Below are 15,833 nucleotides of genomic sequence, written 5' to 3'. Positions count from 1 at the left end.
CCATAGTATTTTCTGAAAACATGCTTAAAATTCACTTAGACTGTTAATTAAGCTAGAACTCTTATATACAAAGAGATATGCTTCCTTCTCAGCATTACAAGAAAGCAATTAGTTAACACTGGAGGCAATGGCTTTTGCTAATCAAAAGAACTAAGCTTAACTTTTGTTTGCTTAACCAATTGTGTTATGGAAGAAAGGTGAAAACAAGCCATACTTATGGACTATCAATGAGATTGGAAACATGCAATGCAATACAACTAATTCTGTTAAAAAGCAATAATTTTCCATTCATGGTGAAAATGTGTTTAGAAAATGACATTGCTACTACTCAGGCTTTGAATAATATATTATATGAGTGACTTCAATATTCAACCTTGCAAGTTTGGCTGTTAATATGAAAATACTTTTTTTATCTAAATGCTTATACATCATCGATCTTATACTTTCGTCACCCTTTTTCATTTTGATCTTACTATTGACAGTGTCTTCTACCTTGGCTTCATCATCACTTTTTGTACCTGTTGAGCTACTGCAAAAGGTTGTGCTGCTATGAATATTATGTGTGAAATACAGGGGTTGAATGGAATAAAAAGATAAGGCAAAGACAGACTCACTTTTAAAAAAAATCTTGTCTATCTGTGCAGAGTAGCTGCATTTCAGCTCTAGCACACCTAGATGCTGCTCCCACAACCATCTCATCAGTGCAAAGACCATCTGTTACTGATTATCTCCCTCCTACTATGCCCTTGTGAGTTGTCAAATCCTGATTGTTTATTTCTTCCCACACCACACCTAGATCATATATAATTCTTCCATACAAATACGTACTCTTTGTACAGTACAATGTGACATTCTGAGGCCAGACCACAGCTAGTTGTTCCTTCTGGTTTTTGTCTCTGATAGTGGCTTGGTCCCACTGATCACATGAGGCAGATCTACCCTTACTCCCCACCTTCCCTCTTTGCTTTTGTCACTACAGTCACAGCTGGCTTGTCACCACCAAAAAAGTGCCTTTATCAGGATTTTTGTGAGTCTTTACATATCAAGTCCATGAATCTACTTTTTTTTTTATGGTGACCTTAAAATGTTAGGGTATTGCCGGCACACAGTTGCATAATTTTCAACTGCACCTGAGACTGAGACAAGTGTCTACCATAGGGTGACTTTCTATTTTAGAATTATGAAAAATAACTTATTTTAAAAGGTAAGGATCTGTCTTACCTCCCATTCCACCTTCCTTTACTAGCCCCTTGAAAAGCACACTGGGAGGCTGACAGAAAAATTCTCCATGGGAGCAAATAACAGGTTGAAGTCTGACAGCTAGAAAATGTTCTTAACTGTAAGTCATAGCAGTGGAGATGTCTGGAAAAAAGTCTACTTTTTTATTTATTAAAAAGCTGGCCCCAACTTATGTGATTCCTGTAGTTACTGCATCTCCTTTTATTGTAAAGTATTTTGGCAACTATTTTTATAACTGTTTTTTTGAACAAATGAAAAGAAGTAACAGCACAATGTAAACAGTTTAAATTTGTGAGTTTAGGATAAAAATGTATAAATGAATGTATATATACATATGCCAGTGTATGCACACTCATCAGTGCGCATGTACAGATACACAGATTTATCTACAGACATATTATATAGTGATCAAAATGACCAAGACTTGCTTATAAATTATTAGAAAATTGGAGGTCTCTAAAATTAAAAGCAAGAACTATAATAATTGGAACTAACTAAAGGGTTCGCAGAATTTGCTGGTTTAAGATGTTATCCTTTGTTACTTGAAAAATTACAGAAACTTCCAGTTGTTGTTACTGCATTATAAAACGAGTGTGAGTGCAACAGGAGGAAAAGAGGCTATTTTTTTTTAATCTTCCCTTGCTATCAGTGCAACATTAACAACCGAGAAAGTATTATTATTAAAAAAAAAAATAAAAAAATTACACCTTACTTGAAGAGTAGTGGAAGTTTGGGTATAGTGGTGGTGTGTGGTTTCTTTGGTTTGTTTTGATTTTTTATTTATTATTATTATTATTAAATTCTGTAGAGTTGAGTAAAATACCAAAGTAAAGCTAATACCCAGCATTGAAAGGCATTATCCAGTTCTCAGTTAAGTCACTGGAAATCCTCCCATTGACAATCACTGTGTATGGCACAGCACTGAAGGCAGAATAAAAAATGAGAGGTAAAATGTAATCTAAGTGTTATATGTAGATACACTCAAGTGTTGTACAAAATTATTTGTGGAGTGTTATACGATGTAGTAAAAATGAATAACAGTAAAATATAACTAGGATTATTATATAGCAACAATCTAGAAATACAACAGTTTAAAGCAGGATATAAGAAAGGGCAATGTTTTAGAGCCTTCTTCAGAGAACTGCACTTTTGAGACTAACACAGCGGAACTTTGAAACAGAAGAGCAAGAGCTCTGCTTTGCTTTGGAGAAGCTGAAGGAACCACAGTTCCTGCAAAGATCCCTTCCCTTAATTTTTACAGAGATTTTTCACAGTCTACTTAGAAGGTGACACTCCCCAGGGCATAATTTTCCAACCCCCATTGCCAGCATGACCAGGTCAGATGTTGTCGCTGCTTAGTGAAGGGTAATTTGTCACAGCCGAGAGCGTGGTTGCTCAGGTGTGCAGTTGTGTGTACTGATCCCACATCCTGCCTGCCACATCAGACACCTATTTGTTCTGATTGTGCTTTTATAAGCCCTTTACAACCTGTTCAATAATTGTTCTTGTATCCTGACTGCTGCTGCTTGGGTTGATGAATTAAAGGCGGGAGGTCAGACCTAGGAGGCAAACTTAGATTTAGCCATATTTGTAAATACAGGTTCTGCTTCTGTTATTAGATTTTTTTAGAGAAACAAAGAAAACTGATGTTCCACTGATGTTCAGTGTCTCTAATTGTAATTAAATTTCTGGCAGTTGAGTATATAGAATAACTTTTCACCTACCGTTTACCCCACACTGTTTCTACTTTTTTGCATATTGGCAAGCACAAATTACTACTTTTGTGAATTTTGTCAATATATTACCTACCGGTAGGCCAGATCCTACTACTTTGTGGTAGAACCCTGTTTCTGAGATTGTGAACCCACAGCTGGAGCTGGGAATTACACCTTTTTAGGTAGGACTGGCAATAATTCTGGAGAATTTAGGTGAATCTTCACTATCTGCTGCCTGTCAGTGGCATGGTTCCCCTGCTGAGTGAATGCAGACACATTTAACCTCATTTCTGTATTGTTTTCCCTTATTATCCTTGATTGTAACATCAAAACTGGACAATGAATTTAGTGAACTTTTTACTGTGTAGATATTACTGAAATCTATGTGGGTAAAAGCAAGGGAAACAAGGAATATTGAAAGGCTCAAAGGAAGCATTCCAAGTGTTCCCACAATCTATTAAAATTAAAACCAAATATTAGCAAAGGGATGATTGTAGAGAACGAGCTCTACAATAGACGCCTGAATATTGAGGGATTCTTTGGAATGTGTGTATTAGCTCAGAATCCTTCATATTGGATGACAATATTATGCATTGGAGAGAAAAATTAACTAAGACTCACTCTGGATTAGCATATTGATGTTCAAGTATCTGATTTCAAAGACAAAAATTTGCAGTTGATAGAGCAATAGAAAATAAACCATATTTGCAAACCAAGTCAGAAATCAGTGGTCTTCCTCCTGGAAAATACCTGGTAATAAACTGCAGGAGATTTATAGTGCTCGTCAGGTCCAAAAGCATAGGATGGAACCCTTCAGGTACCAGTGGACATCTGTAGAAAAAGGAACCTCCTTACCAAATACTGAAAGGAACATGAAGAGACCAGGACTCTGAGATCATAGCCTGTGCAATCAGCACTTTCAAAATCAGAATATTTATGGAGACTTGAATAATGCTACAGAATGAACATCTATCATGCTGAATATGGTCAGGGAAGGGAAACTGCAAAGGTAGAAAGTACAAGTATCAATCTAAAGATCCCAATTTTGCATTTTAAAAGTGTCAGTTGATTTTCAAGGTTTCTGTGAATTTGACATAGAGTTTTATTAGATTAGAGCAATTATCCTGAAACCACTTATGGACATAGCTGACAAATACAGCTCTTGGGAGTGTGATTGTGAGAAGACACTCAATGTTTCTGAAGTGTCTTTTTTAGTAGTACTTGAGCAATTGACAGTGCAGGGTAATCTCCAGACTACGAAGAATTAGCCAAGTAATTATTTCTTGATCTCTAGCTCTGTATAAATATCTAGGGTTTTTTTCTGGTGCAGTCATATTTTAGAATGTAAGGAACATGCCATGGTTGTAACTGATCAGCAATGGGTATTTATGTAGGATTTTTCAGGCAGATGTTGGAGCACTCTGCCAGACAGATGTGATGTTTATTCAGTTGAAGTGCCAAGCTGGCAAGGAGCCTTATGGCTGCAGCAGTACAGTTCTGAGCTGAACGTAATATACTCTGCCTTTCCACAGGCCTGATTAGCTTGGGCTCTGTGCCATGCTGACTGTGGCTCTGCTCTGGAGCTAACTTATGCCCAGCTGGCTGGGACTGCCATGAGGGTTCACATCAAACACAATGTAGACTTAGCCAGTAGACATCCAGTATCTCTTTCTCTTCCCAACAGCCTCATCCAAATCCTTTTGAAGTTAAAAGAATGATTCCCATTTACTTCATTAGTCTTTCAATTGGACCATGATAGAGGAATGCATTTGTCCCAGTAATAAAGAATGCTGCTACAAGGCATTCACAAGACTGAGTTTAGGATGAGTTTATCCTCACTATGCCATGCTTCCCTGATGTTTTCTTCCTTGCTATACTACTTACTTTTGCTTCTGATTACAACACCCGCAATTATCACCCCACTTTAAGTATTTGCAGCCATGACTATTTTTAATCTGTTTTAACCTGCTTGCCTACCTATGGCAAATAAATTCTGAATGCACAGCCAGTTTTTACCAAATCTAATATGTCAGACGTGATCTCAAAATTATTAAGTTGCTAAAACTTTTAAGAAAATAGGCACAAAAGGTTGAGATGAGGAAGAGAAATTGTAAACTTGGTGCTTGTCAGTGAAGGAATAGTGGCAATAGGAGCTCAGTTTCCTGTGAAACTCTATCAAAAAAGAACTGATGAGGTTTTATGCAACTTGGAGTAAGCCAAAAACACTAATTAAAGAAAAAAAAAAAAAATAAAAGGCAAACTTCATAATTTTTTTTTTTAACCAGGCCACTTAACTTTGCAAATTCTCAGGAGCTAAGGCTGACTTTTACAGGACATTAACATGGAATACTGTGCAAGTTGGGCTTCTTCCCCTGTTTAATATATTTTCTGAAATAGCTACATACTTCATTATGGAGATTCTTCTGACAACTTTAGTAGTTATGGGGATAATGAAAAGTTTGTTAGGACAGTGAGCAGTCAAAACCAATTATATCATGTCCAAACTTCTAGAAGATCTACCTAATATTGTTCTGTTTACCTTATTGTATGGCTGAAACTGATGAGGGTTCATAATATTATTATTTTGCTTTAGGTGTTTAATTTTGCAAATTTTATTGCTAAGTAAAGTGTGTCTTGTGCAGTCTTGCTACTCACAAGACATAATTATGATAATAATTATGAGGTACATAATGACGCAGACTGAAGTGCTCTAAGCCTAACACTGAGGCAAAACTGCAATTTGTAAAATCCTTAGCAAAATCTACAATATCTCAGTGCGTGCTTGGTCCATCAGCACATAGCTCCAGGAGGGCAACGCTGCAGTTCATCACAACAACACAACAAGATGACCCATTGTCATCTTCAGTTATCTCAGCCTACCTCAACTGTGAACTGCAAACCTGGAAGGGCTGTACCGTAGGAGTCAACTAGTGCTCTGAATCAAGAGCCGTGAGTACAATATGACAAACTCTTGCCTCAAGTTAATGTTAATGGCTAGTTTTATAAGCTGCTGCAAAGCAGGATGTATTGCTACACCCTGAAATATAACGGTGTTGGTGACTACTGGTATAATAAACTGCAGAACCTCCTCCCAACCTTTTGGATTAAGTAATAAAAGAAAATTATTAAGAGGGCAATTCCATCATTTTTCTTTTGTTGAATGAAACACCTTTTTTTCCTTTCTGACTCACTAACAGAGACAGCCATGAAAATGAATGATTTGGTTTCACCCAAAATGATGGATAATCCTGTTAGAAGAGCATGACAATGATAGACAGGCATCTTCTGAAGGAAAAGGTAATAGAAAAGACTGACACTTTGATAGGCACCATGATGAACAAGCCCTCAGGGGCTGTGAGTTAATAGGTTAATAGAAGTGTTCTAGCTCTTTCAGCCCCTTCTATCTTTGTGCTCCTTTTAGAGCTCCTTCAGTATCAAAAGAAATAACGTTATGAACAGAGGACAGATACATTTCGTAATACAGCAGTGTGCTTTTTTGTGTATTTCTTAACATCGTAGTGAAACACAGAATGAAACTGCTTTCTTAAGTGAGATGTAGTGAATGCCCACTCTGCTCAGGTCTTATTAGTGCCTTTACTTTTCCCTCTTCCATCTCTTAGACATTGCTTGCCGGTAATATAATGTCATAAAGATATTGCACATGTCGAGTTTAATGACCTGTGAAATATATTACTTCCTGCTGAAGTTCATGGTGGGCCACATTCTGAGGTGAACTAAACCAGAAGAGAGCCCAAACAGTTTCGTTGACATCAACAAAATAAGTGGCTGATTTCTTGGTCAGCTGCTAATAGAAATATTTCAATATTCTGAAAATAAGAAACTAAGATTTATTGTTATTATTTTTAATGGATTATATATTTATATATTTTCAATTTTTTCCACTTGTTTTTTCTTTATAAACCCTGCATAATTTCTTCTGATAGCACAAAGTCACTGGTGTATAGATGTGTATTTTATTATTTGTTGTATGTATTGGTGGTTTTCCTTATTAATGTCTGTTAAGAGGTTACGATTTTACAAGGCTTAACATCTTAGCCTAGCAATTAAGACAACAAATACTCTACTAGTTTTTAATATCTTTTGCATTATGGGGTGTTTTAATTTGAACTAACATTTTTCTTACTCAGTTTTGAAAACCAAAGGCAAGAATAGGTTTTGATAGGAAGGGGTTGGTACAATGGGGTTGAACAATTTTGTAGTAAAATTATTAATGTAAGTCAAACTAACATGAAAAACAGTAACATAAGTAAATTAATAATGAGGTAAATAAATAAACAAACAGGAGACCTATAATGTTGGTGAAGTATGCTTTACAACTAAAAGAAAGTAAGCTAATATATTTCAGATCAAATAAATGTGGTATTACACTTGGCAAAGTCTGAGACTCTAATGAGAAGCCTTAACCATACACTTGTTTGTGTTATTACTAAAAGATACTCTATATTTTATTATATGGGATAGTGGAAGACAGATCAGCTTTCTGATGTGCTGCATGAACTTGGACATACAGAATCCTTTCCCGCAATTATCTTTTCCCTTATTTATTCTTAATGCTCTCAGACACGGATTGTCAATAAGTCTGCCTACACATGCCACATTTCTGTATAAACTCAGAAGTAATTCTTGTAATCCAAAGAAGCCTGGAGTGCGTATTTTGGCGACACATGACAAATATGTTTATTGATAGATTTCTAGTCTGGCTTGAGGATATAACCAAGTTAATATAAAATATCAAGTTTGTAGAGAAAAGAAGTATACTCAAATCAAATTACTATAACTAAACTCTGTTGCTTTTCTTTTATGTACAAGAGTATTTCAGATCTTCAGTAGAATATAACAGGGGTGTTATGCTATTACTTAAAAAGAATACAGAGCTATAACATCAGTAAGTGTAACCCTGGAATAAGTGCAGATCAAGCTGGTCTGCATTACTTTTGGGTATTAGTAGACTTTCTAGTACATGACTGCAGGTTGCTAAGCGGGAGCATTGTGAAGCTCAGTTTCATACCATGGAATAAGATCCTTTAAGAATTACAAAACCCCTTACCATGCTGGCCTTCAACGTGAGCCCTCTACACTATGCAACAGGTTATAAGTACATTAAAATGAGGTCAAAACACTGTCAGAACAAAATACTTCACAGCACAAAGTCTGTCCTTTTGTACAGGACGTGAGGACACACTACAGATCAGAAAGGGTAGCTAAATTGCTTCCTTTGTTTTTGGAAGTTATTCAGGTCCCAGACAATGATGATTAAGAACGCAGCAGATTATGAGGTTGAATCTGCTTTATTTCTTCTCACAGGATATAGCATTTTAAAAAAAAATCTGTGATTCTTATATATTAATCACTAGTTACACTTTACTTTACTTACACTACATCAAATAGCACACCATAAACAAAACATGCAACAAAATGCCACAGATAAATTAACCGGAAGAAAACAATCCGGAACTAATGCTCACGGGTATTGCACCTGCCTCGCTTCCTGTCCAGCAATGAAATGGTTAATTATGTGACTTGTAGAACCTAAAACTGCTCAAGTCAAGGGGCTATGCAAACTTGTATTATATTAGCTAAGGGTCTGTTAAAAAGAATAGATGTTTATCCTTCTGGAGCAAGTCACTATATGTTTTTGTACCTTGGTTTTCCCACCTGTAAAATAAAAATAATTATTCCAAGTTTCCTTTTGAATATGCCTAAAAGATGCAGAGCAAGAGGGAGGTGCTGCACTTCTGGAGCATTACGTGTATGCACTGTTGTGTGGTTCACCGCTGTGGTATAAGGGAAATGAAGAAAAATTTGCTCACAGCTCATTGTGTTTTCCCCACCTGCTGGCTGGACAGCCATGACAGCCCTGGCGGGCCCGTTGCAGCCCAGCTCACTGGCACAAGAACGGGAGGGACTGAACCAGCTCTGTGATTTACTGCTGCCAGAAATGGGGAGCTTAGAGTTACTTCTGGCTTTACAAAGATATTCAGGGCTGTGATGAATTACCCACATACGCTTCAAATGCAGACTTATTTAGAGCTTATGCTTTTTGTGCTATGTTTAGGCTAATAGGTTCATGACTGGCACTTGTAGCTATAGAGACAATTCAAGTAATAATAGTAATGGGTTGCAGATAACTGTGTTTTTACAGCACACTGGCATATACACAACCCATTGATACTTGAAAACAAAAATGCTTTTGAAATAAAACCCACTACACCTTTAGTCCAGCACACTTCCCAGATCACAGATTGACCATTTCTTTCAATTGTAATATGCCCTCAATGCCAATTATCTTTGTAGCTTACTTTTCTTTTCCATAGAAAAAGGCAGTTGACATCAAGCTATGTTCTAAAAGAACAGGATGATATGAATACTAAATTAATACATATGCATATACATATATCTCTGTTTTAACTGTGAGGCAGATATTTCAAATGTATCAGAGGATTTTGTCATTTACTTATGAAAATTAATTCATAAATCTTTTTTGTATTTACAGCAGTACTGACAGAGTTTATCAAAAATGAGTTGCCTTACAGAACTATCAATGGATTAATAAAAAGAATCTGATCTAATATTCATGACACAGGAGACAAATGTAAATGGCCAGGCAACTTCATCTTTTTATTGTTAGAGAAATGTTGTTTTTTTCATAACTTTTCCTTGTAGATTTTGTTTTCTCATTTCATAACTGCTTTAACAAAAGAACTGTGCCATCAATTTTGTTATATTGCATTATTCATGTGGAAATATTACGCACCAAGTTCAATGCACAAAGGAAAGAAATACAAAAGAATATTATTATTCGTATAAAAACAAGAAACATTTCAGAATCATGCTGTCCTGTTATATTTATGACCCAATAAATATTCTTGAACTGTGCCATTCTTAATGTGCAAACACATCTCGCTGCCCTGTTGCTCACAGAAGGCTTAGTATCTAATTGTTTATCCTGATTACCTCTATCACTTCATTTAGCTCTGAGACCTAAGCAGCCAATAACTAATTTGGGGATTCTTACACTCAGGTCTGTGACCCAATCTGCTAGTTGTAATGGAAATTATTAGCTTATTATACAGGACTATGCAAATAAAATAAGACTTTGGTTAAGGAAGTGATTGTACTCGTGCTGGACTCTCAAAATCCTCAAGCCCGGAGCTCCTGTCTTAGCTTCCTGCCATTACTCACCTGTCAGCCTCTTCCTTTCCTGCTGATGAAGGAGCAAGCAGTAGTGAACCCAAAGCATTTCCGAGAAACCTCACTATCTCACCTATCTGGGTGCTTGGAAGTTTATTGAAGTCCGTGTTTCACCACTGCACAATTTACATGGTGGTGTTTAATAACATTTCTGGGTTAGATTCTCATTTGGTGAAAAATGTCATGGATGCAAGGTAGGAAGCTTTACTACACATAGAGTACTTGCCCCAGCATGGTCTTCTTAGAGTCAGTATTACTGTTAGACTATGGGAGATGGAACATTAAGCTTTTCCAGCCACGGCTAGCATAAAGTGGTCTGCTCAGCTAGTGTTATCTTCCATTCAGAAGTAATTAGTGTACTCAGTATTGCAGGCATACCATTTACTTACTTTCTAATTTAGTACTATACTAAGGACAAATTACTTTCCAACAGAAAATGTCAATGGTTTCATAGCAACCAGAATTACCTGAGAGCTTTCCTTTCATGTTAAATCCCATCATAACTGCATCAAGCTTGGTGCTTTCTACCTCATGTTAGTACTAGGGACTGACTGCTGCATCCAAGCAACGGAGCAGGTCTCTGAAATTGACTTCTTGTTGTGTGTGCTAGAACCCGAACTTGAGAGGTTGCTGACTTGTTCTGTCAAAAGTTGGGTGGTTTATTTAAATTAATTTTAACAGTTACTTGTATAAGGCAGAAGGCTGCTTTAAGTGGGGTTTACCACCAGATCTTTTCTTTTGTGTAATGGCTTGATTTCATGCTTAGAAGCTGTGACGTGAGAAGTTACTGAAAAAAATCAATTGATATCAACTACTTTCCAACTGTGTTCTTACAGAAACCAAATGGTACCAATACCACAGTCTGATCTAATACATATAAGTGCAAATAAAAACATCTAATTATTTCTTCTTATAGTCATTGGAGATATTGCACCCTATAGATGTATCTTTTGGCATAAACTGAACAAATACTAGCTGCATTGTTTTTAAACTAGGTGTCTCCTAGAAGAAAAAGAAGCCCCTATGTCATCAGCCTTAACTCAGGGCTGCTTGGTGGCGCAGAAGGCAGAAGAAAGCAGGAAGAGGTGGGAAGCCTTTGCATATGAGCCAGTGGTAGCCAATTCCTTTTGCTGTTATGGTGCCTGGGAAATACAATGATACAAGATTATACTTGCCACAGCTATTGTCTAAAGACAAGCATTAATGCCAGTGGTTTCTCCATCTTTAGAGTTCAGAGCCGTGGCCTTCCAATTGCTGAGTACAAGTTACTCAGCCTTGATTTGCCCATCACCCTGTGAATGTGTATTTTATTCCCCAGAAATATGAATACATGCAGGAGAGCTGCTCCCTGGACAAAGTGCAGAAGCTCGTCTCAGCACTTTAATACCCTCTGCAGATGTGCAAACAAACAACGAAAGCATAGGAGCTTGCAGATGCTTTGTATTGTTATTCTTGAAATACATACTTTTTTCTTAGTACTAAATACAAATTAACTGTTTATTTCAGGTTTTATTGACTGAATCCCTACAAGTTGTTATAGTGCTTAGGCAGTTCTGTGGTCAATTTAGTGAAGAAAAAAGGATAAAAATAAGGGGCTTGCTGCCGTACTCTGTTTCTGTTTTCAGTTCTTTAGTCAAAGGACAGACATTGTGTCAATACACAAATCAGAAAACAAAATATGAAATTTGTCTTTGTTAGGGTTTGTATGTGGACAGAAATAAGCTTCAACTGATGTGGGATTTGGTAAAATTAAATATGCCCACTGGGGAAAGTTATTATTGGATTTCATAAGGAAAGATTGATTTCAAAAAGCTCAGACCATCATATGAACACTCACTAAAATCAGTATTTTTATACAGCAAAAGCATAAAAATTCCAATGACAAAGTGAGTCACAGTTTTTTCATGGAAATGGGTTTTGAAAGCACCTTGAGAAGAATGAGACAGTTGCCCTAGGGTTGGCATGGTGATAATCCTTTCTTTTACTGTGCACCTGAACAAACGGATAAATTAAATTTGCACATTACTTGACATTGTCGGAGCTTCTGTTGCCTTTTCAGCCATCTTTTTTTTCAGTTTTTGTTTTTTTTCTGAACATGATTTTATTATCTTAAATGAAAGGATATATTTCATACTATACCTATGCTATTGCTAAAACTTCCATCTTCTCACCTTCAGCTTCTCCCAGTTGTTACTAGCTTATTAAAGATACCTGTGCTACACCCATGTAGACCCTGTGTGTTTGGATGTGCAGAAAATGATTTCCAACAAGGAAAGCATCTCAGCAGCAGACTGGCTGTGAGGTAATGTTGTTTGAACTTCAATTGTGTTCTGAATACAGCCTGAAGTGATGCGTAATCCTTATATTTTTGTTCTTTTGAGTTTGTTTGTTTGTTTGTTGGATCTGAGTCAGATTTGGCGAGATGCCAGATTGGCCCAGTTTGCTTTCACCTAAACAATTATATTATTGACCATGCTAGGAATAAAAACAAGCAGTGAAGTGTTTGACTGGCAGGTGTGCTTAGCTGCAAGCATGTTATATGTTATAAAAACAGACTAAGGACCTTTTAAGAATATTTTATTAGTGACACATTTCCATGTCACACATTACTTTATTTTTTTGTAACCTCAGAATTAAAATAGTGTACTATGACTGATAATCTATAAGAAATATATATAGATATTTAGGATTTCTAACAGATTTGAAGTATGAAAGTTGCAGAACTAAAGCCAATTCTTGTAAGAATAGTAAGTGCACAGAAATCAGATCACTGCACAGATCTGAGACCAAGAGAAGAAACCAATAAGCATAAGGATGTTCATGGAGAAAGGTGATCACAAAAAATAAAGGAAATCTTATGCTGGTCTAAACACATAAGAAGCAGAACAAGAGAATGGAAGCATGGAAATTAACTGAAATATCGGTACTTTTGCAGAAAAAAACAATTCCCTCAGGCTATTGTCCATCTGGTGCCCAGTTTGTTTCATACAAACAAGGTCATTTTAACAAATGCGTAAGCACATTCACAGCTAACAAGATTTGTAACCTGCATTGTATTTTGTGTTTATACGATATTTATTTAAATTGCTGTATCCATTAAAATTAAGCTGTGATCTCATAAACTTCTGTATTTACTCCAGTTCTATGAATTTCCTACCTTTCCTCCCAGTATTTTACAATTTAACTATTTATGGTGACTGGCAGGAGGAAAAGCTGAACCGTTCATGTTTTTAATAGGTATTAGTAAATGACTGTCAGTACTGTGGTCACCTCCAAGGTCTGTATTAGGCTGTTGCGGAACGGTATATTTATTTAGTCATATATTCAATGCCTGGGATATTAGAAAGATACCATCATTAGTATAATGGCAAATGTAAAACCAATGTTCTGTTGTTGCTGTAGTAAGTTAAACTGACTTGTCTTTTTCCTCCTCCCTTTCTGTATCTATCCAAAATATGATTTCTTGGGAATCTATGCATGTTTTTTCTGTAAGAAGTCAATGCTATTTTTCCAGTACTATGGAAAAAAACCCAACAAACCTGTAATGCGTGAGTTGCTTATACAGCTCACTCTGCTGGTTAGCCTACTGGGCTCTATATCTGACCTATTATTTTTGCTTCCTTCAGTACATTTGCTTGCATTTAATGCCTCATCTCTTTTCCCTCATGATTTCAATGGCTCAGTTTTCATTATGGTAAAGATTCCACTAAGGTTCTGGGTAGAAACAGAATTTAAAGTAGTATGGTTATTTTAAAGTCTCTAACTGTTACAGATGAGTAGTAGAATATTGGGAATGTTCCTGCTATCTGTGCTTCAGGAAGAAAAAGCAAAAAAGGTATATACACAAAGTAGAGGTACAAGAAGGTTTTGGAGGGCAGAGAAAATGCATTCCAGTGCGAGATTTCTGTTGAGCTTATAAAAAAGAAAGTTAAGCCTATATAAACACCTTTCTGTAAAGAAAATATGAAATACTACAGTGTTCTTTAATCTACCAAAGAAAAATGTAGGAAGAACCAGCAGCTGGAAGCTAAAGCAAGGCAATTTCAAATTAGAAATAAAGCACATGCTGTTGCTTTTTTCTCTCTGTTTCACAGAGATGGTAATTAAACTTCAGGACAGGCTACATGGCAATAGAAAATGGTAGACGTCATCTCTGGAGGCTTTCAGATACAGTCTAGCTACTTTCTGAAAGTTATTTTTTGGCTGAATACAAGTTATGAGGGCTCAATATGAGAGGTAATTGGATGGAATGTAAGTATCTGTGAAACAAAAACGCAGTGTAGATGAACTAATCTCTTCTCCTGGCCTTAAATGTATGAAAATAGAGATTACATTACTGGAATGTGTTTGTTTCCTATACCTAATTGGTTTTCTTTCAGGGCTCAAAAAATTTTAGTCACTGCAGCTTGCATCAGTAACCTTTAAGAATTCAAAACAATGTTCTTTACTGTTTGCTGAATTGTCACATACTATATGTCTCTAAATCCATCTGAATGTGAAATTTCCAATTCCTGATTAGCACCACGAGCCCAGTCAAGGATGACAGAACAGCATCCAATTTTGTTTATCTCTACTACAATTACAACAGTCAAAAGCTGCGTAAGTGCCACCCTACAGCTTAAATCTCCTGAGGAAAGATTACTTGAAAACATGCTATATAGGAGGGATTATTGATGGAAATATGTCTGCTAGAAAATTTTAAAAATAAAACCTTCCTAGAATGTATTACAGCACAAAGATGTAATCCACAAAGAACGAACTGTCTTCAGTGTGACTCTCCATGGATGGATTCCCTGCAAAGTACTGGGCAGAAGGTGCCACCAGATAGTTACAAAAGCTCCACTCCCAGAGCAAAGTCCTTCCTGATTCCAAGGACACTGAGCGTGTTTTGATTTAAAGTTTCCATATTCTGTCTGAGAAAGTCAGAAATTGCACAGAGGTTGTATCATATGTATGACAGCGAGAATGTTCACGAGAATTGGTGGGGTGAGGTTAAGCCATCCACTAACCATGCCCTAAATGCCCTATCAAGGAATTTACAGGATTGTTTTCTGAGAGGAGTGTCAGCTACTGTTGCATCACTGATTTAGTACAAAAATGTGTGCACCTTCTCTGCCCGAATCCCCATTCTTCCTTCTTATGCCTTGCTGTATTAATCTTCCTCAGCTCTTACTACCAGAGTGGAAGTGATTCCACTTTGTTTTGATTCACTTTATCTCACTGGATATTTATCTTCTTCTCATTTCTGATATCTACTGAAGTCCTTCCTCCCAGAAGGTGGATTAATTCAGTTTGGTTTTGGTTTGTGTTTGGTTTTTTGGTTGTTTTTCTTGTGTTTTCAGATTTTATTAATATCAGGCCAGGAGAAAAATATTTATTAAATAACCGTGACTGTAGACTGCTTACTGCAATAAACTGTTAAAGATTTTTAGGAAAATTATGCTGTCTTCTTAGCTATGGTCTTTGTAAACTAATGAAGTATACCAGCATAAAACTCACCTGAGTTTTACGACAGATGTTCAGAATACAATGCTTTGGTTACTCCAAACATGAACATGGGCAGTTGGTTAACAATTGGCTTTTCCCAGCTCCTGTCTATCTGCAAAGACCTTTTGATGGTCAATATTGCCATTGCCCTATCTCCATGCTCTCGTTGCTTCTGATCAA

At 36.5% G+C, this 15,833-nt stretch overlaps 1 long non-coding RNA gene across 11 annotated transcripts in view; it reads left to right on the top strand.

Moving 5' to 3' along the window:
* The window catches only part of LOC135580240 (uncharacterized), a 77,914-nt gene that overhangs the window by 25,805 nt on the left and 36,276 nt on the right, over window positions 1-15,833 (top strand). For 9 of the 11 annotated variants that reach the window (XR_010474658.1, XR_010474657.1, XR_010474652.1 and 6 more), the window contains exons 2-3: window positions 11,162-11,251; window positions 12,344-12,468. The exons of the other annotated variants lie outside the window; for them this stretch is intronic. This is a non-coding gene — a long non-coding RNA (uncharacterized LOC135580240). The remainder of the gene's footprint in view (window positions 1-11,161; window positions 11,252-12,343; window positions 12,469-15,833) is intronic. 11 annotated transcript variants of the gene reach the window in all.

Source organism: Columba livia, chromosome 9 (assembly GCF_036013475.1).
Source record: "Columba livia isolate bColLiv1 breed racing homer chromosome 9, bColLiv1.pat.W.v2, whole genome shotgun sequence".
NCBI classification, from domain to species: Eukaryota; Metazoa; Chordata; class Aves; order Columbiformes; family Columbidae; genus Columba; species Columba livia.
The sequence above is the reverse complement of the archived record's forward strand: the minus strand, read 5'-3'. Positions and strand labels throughout refer to the sequence as shown.